Source organism: Mustelus asterias, chromosome 14 (genome assembly GCF_964213995.1).
Source record: "Mustelus asterias chromosome 14, sMusAst1.hap1.1, whole genome shotgun sequence".
Taxonomy (NCBI): Eukaryota; Metazoa; Chordata; class Chondrichthyes; order Carcharhiniformes; family Triakidae; genus Mustelus; species Mustelus asterias.
In genome coordinates, this window is record NC_135814.1 from 78,545,388 (window position 1) to 78,568,502 (window position 23,115).

The following is a 23,115-nucleotide window of genomic DNA, read 5'->3' on the forward strand; positions in this document are numbered from 1 at the left end:
GTCCCTGGAGCTGTGAAGCAGCAGTGCTAACCACTGTGCTACGATGCTGCCCTCCCACTCCCACACCCTCCCACTCAACTTTGCATCATCTGCAAATTTGGAGATAATACATTCAGTTCTTTGTTCCAAATCATTAATATATAATGTAAACAGTTGGGGTCCTTCCACAAATCCCTATAGAACCCCACTAGTTGCTGACTACCAAATCAGAAAAAGACCCATTTATGCCAACTCTTTGCTTCCTATCCATCTCAAGACATTACCTGCAATCCCATGTGCTTTAACTTTACATAGTAGTCTATCATGTGAGACCTTGTCGAAAGCCTTTTGAAAGTCTAAATAGACCACATCCAGTGGTCCACCTCGGTCAACTCTACTAGTTGGACGGCATGGTGGTACAGTAGTTAGCACTGCTGCCTCACAGCGCCAGGGACCCGGGTTCAATTCCCGGCTCAGATCACAGTCTTTGCGGAATCTGCATGTTTTCCCCATGTCTGTGTGAGTTTCCTCTGGGTGCTCTGATTGGCCATGTTATATTCTCCCTCAGTGTACCCCAACAGGCGCTGGAGTGGGGTGACTAGGGGATTTTCACAGTAACGCCATTGCAGTGTTAATGTAAGCCTACTTCTGACAATAGTAAATTAACTTAAACTTAGTTACATCCTCAAAAAAATTCTAATAGATTCATCAAGCATGATTTCCCTTTTGTAAATCCATGCTAACTTTGCCTGATTCTGCCAAATGCCGAGTTATGAAATTCTTGAGGATAGACTCTAGAAGCCCCAGTACCAACGTTAGGTTCACTGATCTATAGTTCCCTATTTTCTCTCCACCTCCCTTTATGAATAGCAGGCTTACATTCACTACCTTCCAATCTGTAGGGACTTTCCAAAATCCAAAGAGTTTTGGAAAATAGCCACCAATGGATCTACTATTTCCAGGGCCACTTCCTTTAATACTGGTTGCTGCCCTGTGGATCCAGAACTGGCTTGCCCAAAGGAGGCAGAGAGTGGGTATAGATGGGTCTTTTTCTAAATGGAGGTCGGTCACCAGTGGTGTGCCCCAGGGATCTGTTCTGGGACCCTTGCTGTTTGTCATTTTCATAAATGACCTGGATGAGGAAGTGGAGGGATGGGTTGGTAAGTTTGCCGATGACACGAAGGTTGGTGGGGTTGTGGATAGTCTGGAGGGATGTCAGAAGTTACAGAGGGACATTGATAGGATGCAAGACTGGGCGGAGAAGTGGCAGATGGACTTCAACCCAGATAAATGCGCAGTGGTCCATTTTGGCAGGTCAAATATGATGAAGATCATAGATCATAGAATCCCTTCAGTACAAAAAGAGGCCATTCGGCCCATCGAGTCTGCACCGACCACAATCCCAAATTGATGAATTTGATGAAGGATGAAGGAGTACAATATAAAGGGAAAGATTCTTAGTACGGTAGAGGATCAGAAGGACACTTGGGGTCCGGGTCCATAAGACTCTAAAATCGGCCCCGCAGGTGGAGGAGGTGGTTAAGAAGGCGTATGCTGTGCTGGCCTTTATCAATCGAGGGATTGAATTTAGAAGTCCGGGGATAATGATGCAACTATATAAGACCCTCGTCAGACCCCACTTGGAGTACTGTGCTCAGTTCTGGTCGCCTCATTACAGGAAGGATGTGGAAAAGATTGAAAGGGTGCAGAGGAGATTTACAAGGATGTTGCCTGGATTGAGTGGCATGCCTTATGAGGATAGGCTGAGGGAGCTCGGTCTTTTCTCCTTGGAGAGATGTAGGATGAGAGGAGACCTAATAGAGGTATACAAGATGTTGAGAGGCATAGATCGGGTGGACTCTCAGAGGCTTTTTCCCAGGGTGGAAATGGCTGCTACGAGAGGACACAGGTTTAAGGTGCTGGGGGGTAGGTACAGGGGAAATGTTAGGGGGAAGTTTTTTACACAGAGGGTGGTGGGTGAGTGGAATCGGCTGCCGTCAGTGGTTGTGGAGGCAAACTCAATAGGGTCTTTTAAGAGTCTCCTGGATGAGTACATGGGACTTAATAGGATGGAGGGTTATAGATAGGCCTAGAAGGTAGGGATATGTTCGGCACAACTTGTGGGGCCGAAGGGCCTGTTTTGTGCTGTAGTTTTTCTATGTTTCTACTCTGGGATGAAGATTATAAGGATCTGGGGATTTACCCACCTTCAATCCCATCAATTTCCCCAAAACCATTTCTCTACTAATGCTGATTTCTTTCAGCTCCTCACTAAAACAGGTTTCTCTCAGCACTTATGGAATCTACTGTGCAGAAAGAGGCCATTTGGCCATCGAGCCTGCACCGACAACAATCCCACCCAGGTCCTATCCCTGTAACCCCATATATTTATTCTCCTAATCCCCCTGACCTAAGGGGCAATTTAGCATGGCCAATCAACCTAACCCACACATCTTTGGACTTCTGATATATTATTCATGTCTTCCTTTGTGAAGACTGAAGCAAAGTACAAATTTAATTCCTCAGCAATTTCTTTATTCCCTGTTATGAATTCTCCTGTTTCTGACTGTAAGGGGCCTACATTGGTTTTTAGAACATAGAACATAGAACATTACAGCGCAGTACAGGCCCTTCGGCCCTCGATGTTGCGCCGACCAGTGGAACCAATCTAAAGCCCCTCTAATCTACACTATTCCAATATCATCCATATGTTTATCCAGTAACCACTTGAATGCTCTTAATGTTGATGAGTCCACCACTGCTGCAGGCAGGGCATTCCACGCCCTTACTACTCTCTGAGTAAAGAACCTACCTCTAACATCTGTCCTATATCTCTCACCCCTCAATTTAAAGCTATGTCCCCTCGTGCTAGCCATCACCATCCGAGGAAAAAGGCTCTCACTATCCACCCTATCTAATTTTGTCAATCTTGTTCTGTTTAGATATCTATAGAAACTTTTATAGTCAGTTTTTATGTTCCTGCGAGCTTACTTTCATACTCTATTTTTTCTCTCTTAATCAATCCCTTGGTCCTCCTTGGCTGAATTTTAAACTGTTCCTAATCCTCATGTCTATTGCTTCCTCTTGCCAATTTGTATGCTTCTTCCTTGAATCTGATATTATCTCTAATTTCCCTTGTGAACCACGATTTGGCCACAATTCCCTTACCACTCTTGTGCCAAACAGGAATTTCTGGAGTTCACCTATTCGTTCTTTAAATGCCTGCCATTGACTTTGCACTATCTTTCCTTTCAGTATGTTTTCTAGTGCATCATGGCTAATTCATGCCTCATAGTTACCTTTATTGAGATTCAGGATCCTGGTCTCAGAATCAACTACATCATTATCCCACCTTAACAAACAATTCTACCATATTATGGTCACTCGTCCCCAAGGGGGTCGCACAACTAGATTGCCAACTAACCCTTTCTCATTGCACGACACCCAGTCCAAGATGGCCTGCTCCCTTGTTGGTTCCTCAACATATTGCTCCAAAAAACCATCCTGTATGCATTCCAGAAATTTGTCCACTACTGTATTGTGACTAATTTGACTCTCCGAATCTATATGTAGATCAAAGTCGCCCATAAGCACAGATGTTCCTTTAACACATGCATCTGATTTTCTGTCTAATGCTTTTTCCCAACATTCCCACTACAATTTGGTGGTCTCTATACCATCCCCACCAATGTTTTTTCCTTGGTTTCATCGGTCAGAACATTGAATACAAGAGTTGGGATATCTTGTTGAAGTTGTATAAGACATTGATAAGGCCACACTTGGAATTCTGGTCACCCCATTATAGAAAGAATACTATTTTACTAGAAAGACTGCAGACAAAAATTACTAGGATGCTACCATGACTTAATGGTTTGAGTTATATGGAGAAGCTCGATAGACTGGGGCTTTTTTCCCTGGACCGTTGTGGGTTTAGGGGTGATCTTATAGAGGTCTATAAAATAATGAGGGGCATAGATCAGCTAGATAGTCAATATCTTTTCAAATAGGGAGAGGAGTCTAAAACTAGAGGGCATAGGTTTAAGGTGAGAGGGGAGAGATACAAAAGGGTCCAGAGGGACAATTGTTTTCCACACAGAGGGTGGTGAGTGTCGGGAACGAACTGTCAGAGGTAGTAGTAGAGGCGGGTACAACTGTGAGACAGCAGTACTAACCATGTGCCAGTGCCGCCCATTCATCATGGCTGACCAACTGAATACATACTTTGGTTCTCTCTTTACAAATAGCACAGCAGGAATGTTGGGGAACACAGGGTTTAGTGAGAGGGAGGAACTGAAGAGATCAGTATTACTAGAGAAATGGTGTTGGGGAAACGGATGGATTGAAGTCTGATAAATCCCCCAAAGTCTGATAATTTACATCCCAGAGTACTTAAGGAAGTGGCCCGAGAAATAGTGGGTGGAATTGGTGGTCATCTTCCAAGATTCTATAGACTCTGAAACAGTTCCTACAGCTTGGAGGGTAGTTAATGTAACCCTACTATTTAAAATGCTGTAAGCTATCAGGCTATAGGCCAGGTGCAGGAAGATGGGATAAGAATGTCGGCACAACATCGTGGGCCGAAGGTCCTGTTCTGTGCTGTACTGTTCTAAGAATGGGCACCTGGATGTCCTCAGGCTGGCAGGAACAAGATGAACTGAATGGGCTCCTTCTGTGCTATAACTTTTCTAGGGTTCTATTGTTCTAAGGGCATTACGTTCACATTTTTCCAATCCAAAGGGGCATTTTTTTCACACAGAGGGTGGTGAGTGTCTGGAACAAGCTGCCAGAAGTAGTAGTAGAGGCGGGTACAATTTTGTCTTTTAAAAAGCATTTAGACAGTTACATGGGTAAGATTGGTATGGAGGGATATGGGCCAAATGCAGGCAATTGGGATTAGCATCATGGTAAAAACTGGGCAGCATGGACAAGTTGGGCCAAAGGGCTTGTTTCCATCCTCTACGACTCTATTATCAAGTTAGTAGGGAAGAACTTAAAGGAGAAATTAGAAGAGCTAAAATGAGCCATGAAATGTCCTTGTCAAACAGGATTACGGAAAATCCTAAGGCATTTTATATGTATATCATCAGCAAGAGGGTAGCTAGGGAAAGGATAGGTCCGCTCAAGAACAAAGGAGAGAATTTATGTGGGAAGCTAGAGAAAGTGGGTGAGGTCCTTAACGAATACTTTTCATCGCTATTCATGAAGGAGAAGGACATGGTGGATGGTGAGTCTAGAGGAGGGGTATGTTGATATAAAAAAGGAGGTGCTGTTGGATGTTTTAAAAAGCATTAAGGTAGACAAGTCCCCTGGACCTGATATGATCCATCCCAGAATATTGAGTGAGGCAAGGGAGGAAATTCCTGGGGTCTTGCACAAAATCTTTGTGTCCTCTTTAGTCATAAGAGCGGTCCCAGAGGACTGGAGAATAAACAATGTTGTTCCTTTGTTTAAGGGCAACAGAGAAATTACAGGCTGGTGAGTCTTACTTTAGTGGTAGGGAAATTATTGGGGAGAATTCTTAGGGACAGGGTTTATTTAAATTTGGAAAAATATGGACTTACCAGCGATGGGCAGCATGACTTTGTGCGGGAGGAGTCATGTCTCACTTTGCTGATGAGTGGGAGTAAACTAATGGAGGTAGTAATTGGCCAGTTTGGATTGTCCTACTTTTTGTTGTTGGAACCTGGGCAATTTTCCACATTGATAGGTAGATGCGAAAGACACAGCTAATTCTGGAAAATAAGTCTGCAGTACTATTACCGGAATGTTCTCAGGGGCCCAGAATCTTTGCAATATCCAGTGTCTTCACCTTCCCTTGATTAAACTTTTTGAGGAAGTGACAAAGATGACAGTAGAGGGCAGGGCGGTGGATGTTGTCTACGTGGACTTTAGCAAGGCCTTTGACAAGTTCCCTCATGGCAAACTGATACAGAAGGTGCAATCACATGGGATCCATGGTGAGTTGGGAAGATGGAAACAGAGCTGGCTTGGTCATAGAAGAGAGTAGCAGTGGAAGGGTGGTTTTCTGACAGGAGATCTGGGACCAGTGATGTTCCACAGGGATCAATGCATATACATATAAACCCATATACATTATATATATTAAAAAAAGATTTGGAGAAGAATGTCGGTGGCCTGATCAGTAAGTTTGTGGACAACACAAGACTGGGGGAGGTGCAGATAGTGAGGAGAATTGCTAGAGGATACAGATAGACTAGAGACATGGGCGGAGAGATGGCAGATGTAATTTAGAACATAGAACAGTACAGCACAGAACAGTCCCTTTGCCCACGATGTTGTGCCGAGCTTTATCTGAAACCAAGATCAAGCTATCCCACTCCCTATCATCCTGGTGTGCTCCATGTGCCTATCCAATAACCGCTTAAATGTTCCTAAAGTGTCTGACACCACTATAACTGCAGGCAGTCCATTCCACACCTCAACCACTCTCTGCTTAAAGAACCGACCTCTGATATCCTTCCTGTATCTCCCACCACGAACCCTATAGTTATGCCCCCTTGTAATAGCTCCATCCACCCGAGGAAATAGTCTTTGAACGTTCACTCTATCTATCCCCTTCAACCTTTTATAAACCTCTATTAAGTCTCCCCTCAGCCTCCTCCGCTTCAGAGAGAACAGCCCTAGCTCCCTCAGCCTTTCCTCATAAGACCTACCCTCCAAACCAGGCAGCATTCTGGTAAATCTCCTCTGCACTCTTTCCAGCGCTTCCACATCCTTCTTATAGTGACCAGAACTGCACACAATATTCCAAATGTGGCCTCACCAAGATCCTGTACAGTTGCAGCATAACTCCGCGGCTCTTAAACTCCAACCCCCTGTTAATAAAAGCTAACACACTATAGGCCTTCTTCACAGCTCTATCCACTTGAGTGGCAACCTTTAGAGATCTGTGGATATGGACCCCAAGATCTCTCTGTTCCTCCACAGTCTTTAGAACCCTATCTCTGACCCTGTAATCCACAGTTAAATTAGTCCTACCAAAATGAATCACCTCACATTTATCAGGGTTAAACTCCATTTGCCATTTTTCAGCCCAGCTTTGCATCCTATCTATGTCTCTTTGCAGCCTACAACAGCCCTCCACCTCATCCACTACTCCACCAATCTTGGTGTCATCAGCAAATTTACTGATCCACCCTTCAGCCCCCTCCTCTAAGTCATTAATAAAAATCACAAAGAGCAGAGGATGGTAGCAGAGCAGTGGGCGGCACGGTAGCACAGTGGTTAGCACTGCTGCTTCACAGCTCCAGGGACCTGGGTTCGATTCCCGGCTTGGGTCATTGTCTGTGTGGAGTTTTCACATTCTCCTCGTGTCTGCATGGGTTTCCTCCGGGAGCTCCGGTTTCCTCCCACAATCCAAAGATGTGCGGGTTAGGTTGATTGGCTATGCTAAATTGCCCCTTAGTGTCCTGGGATGCATAGATTAGATGGATTAGTGGGTAAAATATATGGGGGTAGGGCCTGGGTGGGATTGTGGTCGGTGCAGACTCGATGGGCCGAATGGCCTCTTTCTGTACTGGAGGGTTTCTATGATTTCTAGGACCAAGCACTGATCCCTGTGGCACTCCGCTAGCAACCTGCCTCCAGTCCGAAAATTTTCCATCCACCACCACCCTCTGTCTTCGATCAGATAGCCACTTACCTATCCAATCGGCCAACTTTCCCTCTATCCCACACCTCCTCACTTTCATCATAAGCCGACCATGGGGGAACCTTATCAAACGCCTTACTAAAATCCATGTATATGACATCAACTGCCCTACCTTCATCAACACACTTAGTTACCTCCTCAAAAAATTCTATCAAATTTGTGAGGCACGACTTGCCCTTCACGAATCCATGCTGACTATCCCGGATTAATCCGCATATTTCTAAATGGTCGTAAATCCCATCTCTAAGGACCTTTTCCATCAATTTACCAACCACCAAAGTAAGACTAACCAGTCTATAATTACCAGGGTCATTTCTATTCCCTTTCTTAAACAGAGGAACAACATTCGCCATTCTCCAGTCCTCTGGCACTATCCCCGTGGACAGCGAGGACCCAAAGATCAAAGCCAAAGGCTCTGCAATCTCATCCCTTGCCTCCCAAAGAATCCTAGGATATATTTCATCAGGCCCAGGGGACTTATCGACCTTCAGTTTATTCAAAACTGCCAGGACATCCTCCCTCCGAACATCTATTTCCTCCAGCCTATTAGCCTGTAACACCTTCTCTTCCTCAAAAACATGGCCCCGCTCCTTGGTGAACACTGAAGAAAAGTATTCATTCATCACCTCGCCTATCTCTACTGACTCCATACACAAGTTCCCACTACTGTCCTTGACCGGCCCTAACCTCACCCTGGTCATTCTTTTATTCCTCACATAAGAGTAAAAAGCCTTGGGGTTTTCCTTGATCCGACCCTCCAAGGACTTCTCATGTCCCCTCCTAGCTCTCCTAAGCCCCTTTTTCAGCTCATTCCTTGCTAACTTGTAACCCTCAATCGAGCCATCTGAACCTTGTTTCCTCATCCCTACATAAGCTTCCCTCTTCCTTTTCACAAGACATTCCACCTCTTTCGTGAACCATGGTTCCCTCACTCGGCCATTTCCTCCCTGCCTAACAGGGACATACCTATCAAGGACACCCAGTATTTGTTCCTTGAAAAAGTTCCACTTTTCATTAGTTCCTTTCCCTGACAGTTTCTGTTCCCAACTTATGCCCCCTAATTCTTGCCTAATCGCATCATAATTACCTCTCCCCCAATTGTAAACCTTGCCCTGCCGTACGGCCCTATCCCTCTCCATTGCAATAACAAAAGACACCGATTTGTGGTCACTATCTCCAAAGTGCCCTCCCGCAACCAAATCTAACACTTGGCCCGGTTCATTTCCCAGTACCAAATCCAATGTGGCCTCACCTCTTGTCAGCCTATCCACATATTGTGTCAGGAAATCCTCCTGCACACACTGCACAAAAACTGCCCCATCCGAACTATTTGACCTACAAAGGTTCCAATCAATATTTGGAAAGTTAAAGTCCCCCATGACAACTACCCTGTGACCCCCACACATATCCATAATCTGCTTAGCAATTTCTTCCTCCATCTCTCTATTACTATTTGGGGGTCTATAGTGAACTCCTAACAACGTGACCGCTCCTTTCCTATTTCTAACCACAGCCCATATTATCTCAGTGTGCAGATCCCCCTCGAAGTGCCTTTCCGCAGCCGTTAAACTATCCCTGATTAACAATGCCACTCCTCCACCTCTTTTACCAGCTTCCCTACACTTACTGAAACATCTATACCCCGGAACGTCCAACAACCATTCCTGTCCTTGTTCTACCCACGTCTCCGTAAGGGCCACAACATTGTAGTCCCAAGTACCAATCCAGGCCCCAAGTTCATCTACCTTGTTCCGGATGCTCCTTGCATTGAAGTAGACACACTTCAACCCACCTTCCTGTCTACCGGTACCCACCCTTGACCCTGATACCTTCCCCAATACCTCACCACCCTCACTGACTTCTGGACTACAACTCCTTTTCCCACTCCCCTGACAAATTAGTTTAGACCCCCCTGAAGAGCCGTATCAAATTTCCCTCCTAGGATATTGGTGCCCCTCTGGTTCAGGTGCATTTTACCCAGACAAATACATGGTGAAGCATTTTGGAAAGGCTAATGCAGGAGGGAAGTATACAGTAAATGGTTGAACCCCAAGAAGCATTAACATTCACAGGGATCTGGGCATACAAGTCCACAGTTCCCTGAAACTGGCAACTCAAGTGAATAAGATGGTCAAGAAGGCGCATGGCATGCTTGCCTTCATCGGTCGGGGCGTAGAGTATAAAAATTGGCACGTCACGTTGCAGCTGTATAGAACTTGAGTTAGGCCACATTTGGAATACTGCATAGTTCTGGTCGCCACACTACCAGGAGGATGTGGAGTCTTGACAGAGTACAGAAAAGGCTTACCAGGATGTTGCCTAGTATTAGCCTGGTATTAGCTATGAGGAGAGATTGGACCAACTTGATTGTTTTCACTTGAACATCGGAGGCTGAGGTGTGACCTGATAGTTTACAAAATTATGAGAGACATGGGTAGATTGGATAATTGGAATCTTTTTCCCAGGGTAGAAATGTCAATTACTAGGGGACATGGATTAATTTTAAAAGGGTGAAAGTTTAAAGGAGATGTCAGAGGCATTTTTATATACACAGAGTGCACTGCCAGAGGTGGTAGAAGCACGTACAATAGCAATGTTTAAGAGGCATCTTGACAGATACATGAATAGGCAGGGAATATAGGGATACAGACCATAGAGGCAACGGTCCTTAGTTTAGAAAGGTGTCATATGTCAGAGCAGGCTTGGTGGGCTGAAGGGCCTGTTCCTGTGCTGTACTGTTCTTTGTTCCCACACTTGCTTTGTTTGCCTTCCTCACACATTTCAGACTGAATTTCATTTGCCCCTTCTGCCCACTGAACCAAACCTTTGATAATCTGGAGTTGACAACTATCCTTTTCACTATCAACGACATGGCCATTTTGCGTTATCTACAAATTTCCCAATCATGCCACCCACATTTAAGCGTAAATAATTAATATATACAACAAATAGCAAGGGCCCCAACACTGAGCCCCAGGGAACACCATTGGGAAGTGTTTTCCATTCGCAAAAACATATCAACAATTCCCCTTTGTTTCCTGTCACAGATGCAATTTTGGATCTAATATGCCAATTTCCCTTGTATCTCATGAAATCTGAATTTTCTAACTAGTCCACCACGTGGGACCTTGTCAAATGTCTTATTCAAATCCACAGAGACAATTTCCACTGCACTGACCCCATCAATCATCTTTGCTATACTTCCTCAAAAAATTATATTATGTTAGTAAGACTAACAAAACCATGCCGACTTTCCCTGATCAATCGAAGTGAGAGTTTATTCTCTCTTTCAGAATTGTTTCTAATATTTCACCCATCATTGAAGTCAGACTGACTGGCCTATCTCGTGTCCTTTTTAAATAATGACAGTGTTCACGGACCTCCAATCCTCTCGTACCTTGCCTGTATCTGTTGAGGATTGCAAAATGATCCTGAGCCTCCAACATGTTCCCTATAGGTGGAATTATAGGACTAATAAGTTGAGGGAACGCTGGATGTTGAGGACAGTTCAGGACTGGATAAGGAGGAAAAAGGCTTTTAGCATGTCCAAAGGAGCAACTCAGCTGTGACTGTAGAGGAAGATAGGAAGTGCAAGAGGTAACTTAAGAAACAATTAGAAGAGCAAAAAGGGGGCATAAAAAAGGACTTAAATACAAGATTAGGGAGAATCCCAAGATATTCGATTCATACTTTAGAACATAGAACATAGAACATTACAGCGCAGAACAGGCCCTTCGGCCCACGATGTTGCACCGACCAGTTAAAAAAAAACTGTGACCCTCCAACCTAAACCAATTTCTTTTCGTCCATGAACCTATCTACGGATCTCTTAAACGCCCCCAAACTAGGCGCATTTACTACTGATGCTGGCAGGGCATTCCAATCCCTCACCACCCTCTGGGTAAAGAACCTACCCCTGACATCGGTTCTATAACTACCCCCCCTCAATTTAAAGCCATGCCCCCTCGTGCTGGATTTCTCCATCAGAGGAAAAAGGCTATCACTATCCACCCTATCTAAACCTCTAATCATCTTATATGTTTCAATAAGATCCCCTCTTAGCCGCCGCCTTTCCAGCGAAAACAATCCCAAATCCCTCAGCCTCTCCTCATAGGATCTCCCCTCCATACCAGGCAACATCCTGGTAAACCTCCTCTGCACCCTCTCCAAAGCCTCCGCATCCTTCCTGTAATGTGGGGACCAGAACTGCACACAGTACTCCAAGTGCGGCCGCACCAGAGTTGTGTACAGTTGCAACATAACGCTACGACTCCTAAATTCAATCCCCCTACCAATAAACGCCAAGACACCATATGCCTTCTTAACAACCTTATCTACTTGATTCCCAACTTTCAGGGATCTATGCACACATACACCTAGATCCCTCTGCTCCTCCACACTATTCAAAGTCCTCCCGTTAGCCCTATACTCAACACATCTGTTATTCCTACCAAAGTGAATTACCTCACACTTCTCCGCATTAAACTCCATCCGCCACCTCTCGGCCCAACTTTGCAACCTGTCTAAGTCTTCCTGCAAACTACGACACCCTTCCTCACTGTCTACCACACCACCGACTTTGGTGTCATCAGCAAATTTGCTAATCCACCCAACTATACCCTCATCCAGATCATTAATAAATATTACAAACAGCAGTGGCCCCAAAACAGATCCCTGAGGTACACCACTTGTAACCGCACTCCATGATGAATATTTACTATCAACCACCACCCTCTGTTTCCTATCCGCTAGCCAATTCCTGATCCAATTTCCTAGATCACCCCCAATCCCATACATCTGCATTTTCTGCAGAAGCCTACCATGGTGAACCTTATCAAACGCCTTACTAAAATCCATATATACCACGTCCACTGCCTTGCCCCCATCCACCTCCTTGGTCACTTTCTCAAAAAACTCAATAAGGTTAGTAAGGCACGACCTACCTGCCACAAAACCATGCTGACTATCACCTATCAATTCATTACTCTCCAAATAACTATAAATCCTATCCCTTATAATTTTTTCCAACATCTTGCCGACAACAGAAGTGAGACTCACCGGTCTATAATTCCCGGGGAAGTCTCTGTTCCCCTTCTTAAACAATGGGACAACATTCGCTAACCTCCAATCTTCTGGTACTATACCAGAGGCCAACGACGACCTGAAGATCAGAGCCAGAGGCTCTGCAATCACTTCTCTTGCCTCCCAGAGAATCCTTGGATAAATCCCATCCGGACCAGGGGATTTATCTATTTTCAGACCCTCCAGAATATCCTGCACATCCTCCTTATCAACTGTAATACTGTCTATTCTACTCCCTTGCAACCCAGTGTCCTCCTCAGCTATATTCATGTCCCCTTGCGTGAACACCGAAGAGAAATATTGGTTCAATGCTTCACCAATCTCCTCCGGTTCCACACATAACTTCCCTCTGCCATCTATAACTGGCCCTAAACTTGCCCTAACCAACCTTCTGTTCTTGACATACCTATAGAACGCCTTAGGATTCTCTTTAACCCTATCCGCCAAAGTCTTCTCATGTCCCCTTTTAGCCCTTCTAAGCTCGCTCTTCAACTCCCTCTTAGCCAATCTAAAGCTTTCTAGTGCACTACCCGAGTGCTCACGTCTCATCCGAACATAAGCCTCCTTTTTCTTTTTAACCAACAAAGAAACTTTTTTGGTGCACCATGGTTCCCTAGCCCTACCAATTCCTCCTTGCCTGACAGGGACATACCTATCACAGACTCGCAGTAGCTGCTCCTTGAAAAAACTCCATATGTCGGACGTTCCCAGTCCCTGTAATCTCCTAGTCCAACCTATGTTTCCTAATTCTCTCCTAATAGCCTCATAATTACCCTTCCCCCAGCTAAAACCACTGGCCCGAGGTTCATGCCTATCCCTTTCCATCACTAAGGTGAACGTAACCGAATTGTGGTCACTATCACCAAAATGCACACCAACTTCCAAGTCTAGCACCTGGTCTGGCTCATTTCCCAGCACCAGATCCAATATAGCCTCACCTCTAGTTGGCCTGTCTACATACTGAGTCAAAAAACCTTCCTGCACGCTTTGAACAAAAACTGAAGATAATTGTTCATGGATTCGGGTAAGGGTGTGCATGGTGCCCTAGAGTGACATTGCAGTGACCTACAGGGTAGAGGGAACATGAATGTGGCTGCCCATTCCACACACAGCATAGTGCAGTATTGTGTGAGGTGCTGAGTGAAAACCTAGATTTGCTGGGTAGGGAAAATTGGAGGGTGAATTATTCTGAGTGATTGTCCCAAGGGTGGCATGATGGCACAGTGGTTAGCACTGCTGCCTCACAGCACCAGGGACCCGGATTCAATTCCTGGTTTGGGTCACTGTCTGTGTGGAGTTTGCTCGTTCTCCCCCGTGTCTGTGTGGGTTTCCTCCGGGTGCTCCGGTTTCCTCCCACAGTCCAAAGATGTGCGGGTTAGGTTGATTGGCCATGCTAAAATTGCCCCTTAGTGTCAGGGGGACTAGCAGGGCAAATGGGGTTACGGGGATAGGACCTGGATGGGATTGTGGTCGGTGCAGACTCGAAGGGCCAAATGGCCTCCTTCTGCACTGTAGAGATTCTATGATTCATACGCCTGCTTGGGACTGACTTCAAGGGGACATTGACAAAGGTGTGTGAGGAAGCTGTACCTTCTCTCAACTTTGGATGGTATGTGATGAAGGGAAAATGGGGAAAAGAGAAGAAAAATAGTGGAAGAAAGAGAGAATTCTACCCTATTAACAGCTACAAAAACCAAGAGTGGAATTTTCCGGTCCCACCCACTGTCCAGGAGCGGCCCTTTGGCCCATCGAGTCTGCACCAACAAAACTACACTAAATCTACACTAACCCACTTTCCAACATTTGGCCATAGCCTTGAATGTTATGACATTTTAAGTGCAAATCCACGTACTTTTTAAAACTGTGAGGTTTCCCATCTCTACTATCCTCCCAGGCAGTGCATTCCAGACTCCCACCACCCTCTGGGTGAAAAATCTTTCCTCAAATCCCCTCTAAACCACCTGCTTTTCACCGTAAAATTATTCCCCTGGTTATTAACCCTTCAACTAAAGGGAACAACTGCCTCCTATCTACCCTGTCCATACCCCTCATAATCTTATACTCAATCAAGTCTCCCCTCAGCCTTCTCTGCTCTAAATAAAACAACCCCAGCCTATCCTGCAAGGGGAAAGAGGTTACCCAGGGGAAGAGTAGGGCCCATTAGAGGCCGAGAGGGTAATCTGTGTATGAAGCCGCAAGGGTGTAAAATGAATCCCTGTCGGTCTTCATTCAGGAAAATGAAAATGTAGGTACAGAATTCAGGAACAGGGACTGTGAGGAACTTACTCAGTTTGACATAGGAATTGTGAGGTATTGGAGGTTCTAATGGGCTTAAAAAAATGACAAATCCCCAGGTTCGGATGACTTGCAACCCAGGCTGCTGTGGGAGGCAAGGGAGGAAATTGCAGAGGCTCTGACAAATTTATAATTCTTCTCGCCCAGGTAAATGCCAGAGAACTAGAGGATGGATAATTTGGTTCCACTTTTCAAGAAAGGTGATGGAAATTATGGAATCATAGAATCTTACAGTGCAGGAGGCCATTCAGCCCATCGAGTCTGCACCGACCACAACCTCACATAACCCCATGCATTTACCTTAGCTAGTCCCCCTGATACTAAGGGGCAATTTGGCATGGCCAATCCACCTAACCCGCACATTTTTGGACTGTGGGAGGAAATCGGAGCACTCAGAGGAAATCTACGCAGACACAGGGAGAACGTGCAGACACTGCACAGTGATCCAAGTTGGGAATCGAACCTGGGTGAACCAGGAAATTACAGAACGGTGAGTCCCACGACAGTGGTGGGGAAACTATTGGAGAAAATTAATATCCACTTGGAAAGGCATTGGTTAATAAGATATAGTCAGCATGGCTTTGTCAGAGGGAGGTCATGCCTAACAAATTTGATAGAATTTTTTAAAAATGTGAACAAGTGTGTGGATGAGGGAAGTGCAGTTCTTGTAGTTGATATGGATTTTAGCAAAGCTTTTGACAAGGTCCATGGGAGACTGATTGAGAATGTTAAAACACATGGAATTCAGGGAAACTTGGTGAGGTGGATCAGAAACTGGCTTAGTAATAGAGTAAGAAGTCTCACAACACCAGGTTAAAGTCCAACAGGTTTATTTGGTAGCAAATACCATTTTTCTTGGAGATCCTCTCCACTTGGAGCCGGCAGTTTGCGGTGTCGATGGTAGTCTCCACATCATTAGTAATGGTAGTCTCGCATCTCCACATCATTAGTAATAGAGTCACAGAGGTTTACAGCATGGAAACAGGCCCTTCGGCCCAACTTGTCCATGCCGCCCTTTTTTTATAAAACTAGAAGCTAATCCCAATTGCCCGCATTTGGGCCATATCCCTCTATACCCATCATACCCATGTAACTGTCTAAATGCTTTTTAAAAGACAAAATTGTACCTGCCTCTACTACTACTTCTGGCAGCTTGTTCCAGACACTCAGCACCCTCTGTGTGAAACAATTGCCCCTCTGGACACTTTTGTATCTCCCCTCTCACCTTAAACCTATGCCCTCTAGTTTAGACTCCCCTACCTTTGGGAAAAGATATTGACTATCTAGCTGATCTGTGCCCCTCATTATTTTATAGACCTCTATAAGGTCACCCCCTCAGCCTCCTACGCTCCAGAGAAAAAAGTCCCAGTCTATCCAGCCTCTCCTTATAACTCAATCCATCAAGTCCCAGTAGCATCCCAGTAAATCCATGCTTCACAAGTCTGATTCGGCCCTCCAGTTAGTGAGGAGGTAAGTGCCTAGCATCCGACAGCTCTCTGCTTGAGATTGGTGGGGGTGGGGGGAAGGGGGGTCTGCTGCCACGCTGCCTGAGATCAGTGTCGGCGTGGGGGGGGGGGGTTTGGGGCAATGTCTGTGGGGGCCAGGGGGAGGCACTATAGGGCCCAGGAGGGATGTGGCAGGGGAGCAGCATTCTATCATTTTTTTCTGCGCATGCGCAGTTGGAGGTGCCGATCGGAGCTGCAGGGTTTCGGGCACATTAAGCCCGCCCACAGGCCATTTGGAATCGCTGATATTTTTGAGGCAGAGTGTGCATGGGTGTTCCAGACACTCACCACTGAGAACGGGTCTAAAAGTCAGATCTGAAACACTCCCAGTTTCTACCTAATAGGACACAAGGGCAGTGGTAGAAAGTAGTTTGAGTAACTGGAGGCTGGTGTCCAGTGGCATACCATAAGGTTCAGTGCTGGGACCCTTATTGTTTGCTTTTCCATAAATGATATAGATAATAATGTGAGGGGAATGATAAACACGTTTGCAGAGTACACCAAGATTGGTTGGATGGTTAGTAGTGAAGAAAAAGGTCGGAGGTTACAGGAAGATGTGGATGGATTGGTCAAATGGGTAGGGCAGACAGAGATGGTATTTAATTAATCCTGGCAAGTGCAAGGAGCTGCAGTCTGGAAGAAGTAACAAAACTAGGAAGTGTTGTGATACTAGTGTGCCTTCAAGCAACGTATTTAACATGTTCTCTGCAGTTTCTAAACAGTTTTGTTTTATTGTGGCACCAGCTGCCTGCTTCAATATCCTTTTATTGTTGCTTAAATGGGGTTTTCTTTATTTTTAAATCTGGCCCTCTCTGGGATGTAACAGTCGTTACATTCTCTGGGATGTAACGACCCTGCAGGGTGGTACAGTGGTTACCACTGCAGCCTCACAGCGCTAGGGACCTGGGTTGAATTCTTGGCTTGGGTCACTGTCTCCACTGTGTGGAGTTTGCATGTTCTCCCAGTGTCTGCATGCGTTTCCTCCGGCTGCTCCAGTTTCCTCCCACAATCTGAAAAATGTGCTGGTTAGGTGGATTGGTCTAACCATCTGCCTAATTGGATTGCTTAGGTGGGATTTTCTTTATTTTTAACCTGGGCCTAATACACCCTCAGTGTACCCGAACAGACTGGAGTGTGGGGACTAGGGGTTTTCACAGTAACTTCATTGCAGTGTTAATGCAAGCCTACTTGTGACAAATAAATAAACTTTACTTTATGTGAATTGTTATGGGAAGATTGATTGACAGGTCAGGTGGGACAATTTTTTCTCCCAAGAGTTCGTTCACTTTCAGTTTGGGCTGCTGTGCACGAGAGCGGGAGAGTGGATAGCTGTCAGAATCCAACAGCATCACGTAACCATCCTTGCTTTGTGTTAAACCTGTGGCAGAGGTTTGTTTGGTTGGAACATTTTATTCAGTTGTTAAAGTTTATGCAACATCATGGTTGGTTCTTTCTGAGGTTTTGCTAATTTTCTCTCAATATGTTAACTTTATTCTTAAATAAGCTTTGTTGGATAAAAGCTCCCTCGTGGGTCATTTGATTCATATCTGAAGTGAAACATCTCAATGCTTACCCGAGCTGAATTTAAAGTGCAAAACTTATGATCCGTGTGGACTTCATAAAACACTTGAGTTTCTGACGTAGATTATGACAATTGGGAACTCTTCGCGGGATTAAAATCTATATTCTTTGATTGATTTGGGATTATTGGACTCAGATAATGAGTGGTGAGCATATTTGTGTTTTCTTTACAGGAGTTGTATTCAGGATTTAATAGGGAGTACCTTGAGGAATAATGGCTCTTTGAGGCCAAGAGGTTCCTGGGGGTGGAAGAAGTCATGCAGGGCGGATTAAAAAGATTAAAAACAAAGCTTTTGGAATTGGCAAAAATGTTGCAGTTAACATGACCTGACACTGACAGTGAAAGGAAGGGGGAGATAATTGTGGCGATAGCTCAGCATTTAAAATAACCGGAAACACAGTCAGAATCATCAGAGATGACTAGAATTCAATTACAAATGAAGCGGCTTGAATTTGAAGTAAAGGACAGAGACAGGGTTTCAAAAGCCAGAGAAATGGAAGAACAGCTAGCAAAAGAATTGAAACAGTTTGAATTACAGAAAGGAGAAATGAGTGTTTGAATTGCAGGCAAAGGAGAGAGTGGGGAGGTGAGAGAGAGAGGGGGGAGGTGAGAGAGAGAGGGGGGAGGTGAGAGAGAGACGGAGGAGGTGAGAGAGAGAGACGGGGGAGGTGAGAGAGAGAGGGGTGAGGTGACAGAGAGAGGGGTGAGGTGACAGAGAGAGGGGGGAGGTGAGAGAGAGTGGGGGGAGGTGAGAGAGAGAGGGGGGAGGTGAGAGAGGGGGGAGGAGAGAGAGAGGGGGGAGGAGAGAGAGAGAGAGAGGGGGAGAAGAGAGAGGGGGAGGAGAGAGAGGGGAGGAGAGAGAGGGTGGAGGAGAGAGAGGGGGAGGAGAGGGGGGAGGAGAGAGAGGGGGGAGGAGAGAGTGGGGGGAGGAGAGAAAGGGGGGGAGAGAGAGGGGGGGAGAGAGAGGGGGAGGAGAGAGAGGGCGCAGGAGGGAGAGGGGGGAGGAGAGAGGGGGGGAAGAGAGAGGGAGGAAGAGAGAGGGGGGAAGAGAGACGGGGGAAGAGAGAGAGAGGGGAAGAACAAAGAACAGTACAGCACAGGAAACAGGCCCTTCGGCCCTCCAAGCCTGTGCCGCTCCTTGGTCCAACTAGACCAATCGTTTGTATCCCTCCATTCCCAGGCTGCTCATGTGACTATCCAGGTAAGTCTTAAACGATGTCAGCGTGCCTGCCTCCACCACCCTACTTGGCAGCGCATTCCAGGCCCCCACCACCCTCTGTGTAAAAAACATCCCTCTGATATCTGAGTTATACTTCGCCCCTCTCACCTTGAGCCCGTGACCCCTCGTGATCGTCACCTCCGACCTGGGAAAAAGCTTCCCACTGTTCACCCTATCTATCCCCTTCATAATCTTGAACACCTCTATTAGATCTCCCCTCATTCTCCGTCTTTCCAGGGAGAACAACCCAATCTCTCCTCATAGCTAAGACCCTCCATACCAGGCAACATCCTGGTAAACCTTCTCTGCACTCTCTCCAACGCCTCCACGTCCTTCTGGGAGTGCGGCGACCTGAACTGGACGCAGTACTCCAAATGTGGCCTAACCAGCGTTCCATACAGCTGCATCATCAGACTCCAGCTTTTATACTCAATACCCCGTCCTATAAAGGCAAGCATACCATATGCCTTCTTCACCACCTTCTCCACCTGTGTTGCCACCTTCAAGGATTTGTGGACTTGCACACCTAGGTCCCTCTGTGTTTCTATACTCCTGATGACTCTGCCATTTATTGGAGAACTCCTCCCTACATCATTTCGCATTTATCCGGATTAAACTCCATCTGCCACCTCTCCGCCCAATTTTCCAGCCTATCTATATCCTGCTGTATTGCCCGACAATGCTCTTCGCTATCCGCAAGTACAGCCATCTTCGTGTCATCCACAAATTTGCAGATTACACCAGTTACACCTTCTTCCAAATCATTTATATATATATCACAAATAGCAGAGGCCCCAGTACAGAGCCCTGCGGAACACCACTGGTCACAGACTTCCAGCCGGAAAAAGACCCTTCGACCACTACCTCTGTCTCCTATGGCCAAGCCAGTTCTCCACCCATCTAGCCACTTCCCCTTGTATCCCATGAGGGGGGCAAGAGAGGGGGAAAGAGAGAGGGGGGAAGAGAAAGGGGGAGGAGAGAGGGGGGAAGAGAGGGAGGAAGAGAGAGGGGGAAGAGAGGGGGGGGAGAGAGAGGGGGGAAGAGAGAGGGGGGAAGAGAGAGGGGGGAAGAGAGAGGGGGGAAGAGAGAGGGGGGAAGAGAGAGGGGGGAAGAGAGAGGGGGGAAGAGAGAGGGGGGAAGAGAGAGGGGGGAAGAGAGAGGGGGGAAGAGAGAGGGGGGAAGAGAGAGGGGGGAAGAGAGAGGGGGGAAGAGAGAGGGGGGAAGTGAGAGGGGGGAAGAGAGAGGGGGGAAGAGAGAGGGGAGAAGAGAGAGGGGGGAAGCGAGAAGGGGGAAGAGAGGGGGGAAGAGAGAGGGGGGAAGCGAGAGGGGGGAAGCGAGAGGGGGGAAGCGAGAGGGGGGAAGAGAGAGGGGGGAAGAGAGAGGGGGAAGAGAGAGGGGGAAAGAGAGAGGGGGAAGAGAGAGAGGGGGAAGAGAGAGGGGGAAGAGAGAGGGGGAAGAGAGGGGGGGAAGAGAGGGGGGGAAAGAGAGGGGGGAAGAGAGTGGGGGGAAGAGAGGGGGGTAAGAGAGAGGGGGGACAGAGTGGGAGAAGAGTGGGGGGAAAAGAGGGGGGAAAAGAGGGGGGAAGAGAGGGGGGAAAAGAGAGGGGGGAAGAGGGAGGGAGGAACAGAGAGGGGGGAAGACAGAGGGGGGAACAGAGAGGGGGGAATGGAGAGGGGGAAGAGAGTGGGGGAAGAGAGAGGGGGGAAGAGAGAGGAGGGAGGAGAGAGGAGGGAAGAGAGAGGGGGGAATACGGAGGCGCGAAGACGGAGGAGGGGAAAGAGGGGGAAGAAAGAGGGGGGAGAAAGAGGGGGGGAAGAGAGGGGGGAAGAGAGGGAGGAAGAGAGAGGGGGAAGAGAGAGATGGGAAGAGAGTGGGGGAGGAGAGAGGGGGAAGAGAGAGGGGGAAGAGAGAGGGGGGAAGAGAGAGGGGGGAAGAGGGGGGGAAGAGAGGGGGAAGGGAGGGGGAAGGGAGGGGGAAGGGAGGGGGAAGGGAGGGGGAAGAGAGGGGGGAAGAGAGGGGGGAAGAGAGGGGGGGAAGAGAGGGGGGAAGAGAGAGGGGGGAAGAGAGCGGGAGGGAAGAGAGCGGGGGGAGAGGGGGGAGAGAGAGGGGCGGAGAGAGGGGGGAAGAGAGAGGGGGAAGAGAGAGGGGGTAACAGAGAGGGGGGAAGAGAGAGGGGGGAAGAGAGAGGGGGAAGAGAGAGGGGGGAAGAGAGAGGGGGGAAGAGAGAGGGGGGAAGAGAGAGGGGGGAAGAGAGAGGGGGGAAGAGAGAGGGGGGAAGAGAGAGGGGGGAAGAGAGAGGGGGAAAGAGAGAGGGGGAAAGAGAGAGGGGGGAAGAGAGAGAGGGGGAAGAGAGAGGGGGAAGAGAGGGGGGAAGAGAGGGGGGGAAGAGAGGGGGGGAAGAGAGTGGGAGGAAGAGAGGGGGGTAAGAGAGAGGGGGAGAGAGTGGGGGAAGAGAGTGGGGGGAAAAGAGGGGGGAAGAGAGGGGGAAAAGAGAGGGGGGAAGAGGGAGGGAGGAACAGAAAGGGGGAAAGACAGAGGGGCGAAGAGAGAGGGTGGAAGAGAGAGGAGGGCGGAGAGAGGAGGGAAGAGAGAGGGGGAAAGACAGAGGCGGGAAGACGGAGGGGGGGAGAAAGAGGGGGGAGAAAGAGGGGGAGAAAGAGGGGGGAAGAGAGTGGGGAGAAGAGAGGGGGGGACAGAGTGGGGGAAGAGAGTGGGGGGAAAAGAGAGGGGGGAAAAGAGAGGGTGAAGAGAAGGGAGGAAGAGAGAGGGGGGAAGACAGAGGGGGGAAGAGAGGGGGGGGAAGAGAGGGGGGGGGGAAGAGAGAGGGGGAAGAGAGTGGGAAGAGAGGGGGAAGAGAGGGGGGAAGAGAGGGGGAATAGAGGGGGGAAGAGAGGGGGGGAAGAGAGAGAGGGGGAAGAGAGAGAGGGGGAAGAGAGAATGCGGGAAGAGGGAGAGGGGGAAGAGAGAGGAGGAAGAGAGAGGAAGGAAGAGAGAGGGGGCAGAGCGAGGGGGGAAGAGAGAGGGGGGAAGAGAGAGGGGGGAAGAGAGAGGGGGGGAAGAGAGGGGGGGAAAGAGAGGGGGGAAGAGAAAGGGGGAAGAGAGAGAGGAGGAAGGGAGAGGGGGAAGAGAGAGGGGGAAGAGTGGGGGGGGAAGAGAGAGGGAGAAGAGAGAGGGGGAAGAGTGGGGGGGAAGAGAAGGGGGGAAGAGCGGGGGGAAAAGAGGGGGGGAGAGAGATGGGGGAAGAGAGAGGGGGAAGAGAGAGGGGGAAGAGATAGGGGGAAGAGAGAGAGGGAGAGAGAGAGAGGGCGAAGAGAGAGTGCGGGAAGAGAGAGTGCGGGAAGAGGGAATGCGGGAAGATGGAGTGGGGGAAGAAAGAGGAGGAAGAGAGAGGAGGGAAGAGAGAGGGGGAAGAGAGAGGGGGGAAAGAGAGAGGGGGGAAAGAGAGAGGGGGGAAAGAGAGAGGGGGGAAGAGAGAGGGGGGAAGAGAGAGGGGGGAAGAGAGAGGGGGGAAGAGAGAGGGGGGAAGAGAGAGGGGGGAAGAGAGAGGGGGGAAGTGAGAGGGGAAAAGAGTGGGGGAAGAGAGAGGGGGGAAGAGAGAGGAGGGAGGAGAGAGGAGGGAAGAGAGAGGGGGAAGACAGAGGCGGGAAGACGGAGGGGGGAGAAAGAGGGGGGAGAAAGAGGGGGGGAAGAGAGTGGGGAAGAGAGGGAGGAAGAGAGAGGGGGAAGAGAGAGGGGGTAAGAGAGAGATCGGAAGAGAGGGGGGAAGAGAGAGGGGGAAGAG

The 23,115-nt window shown here is 47.9% G+C and overlaps 1 protein-coding gene across 1 annotated transcript in view; it reads right to left on the reverse strand.

Moving 5' to 3' along the window:
- The window catches only part of LOC144503791 (dynein regulatory complex protein 11-like), a 531,388-nt gene that overhangs the window by 213,274 nt on the left and 294,999 nt on the right, over positions 1-23,115 (reverse strand). The window lies entirely within an intron of this gene.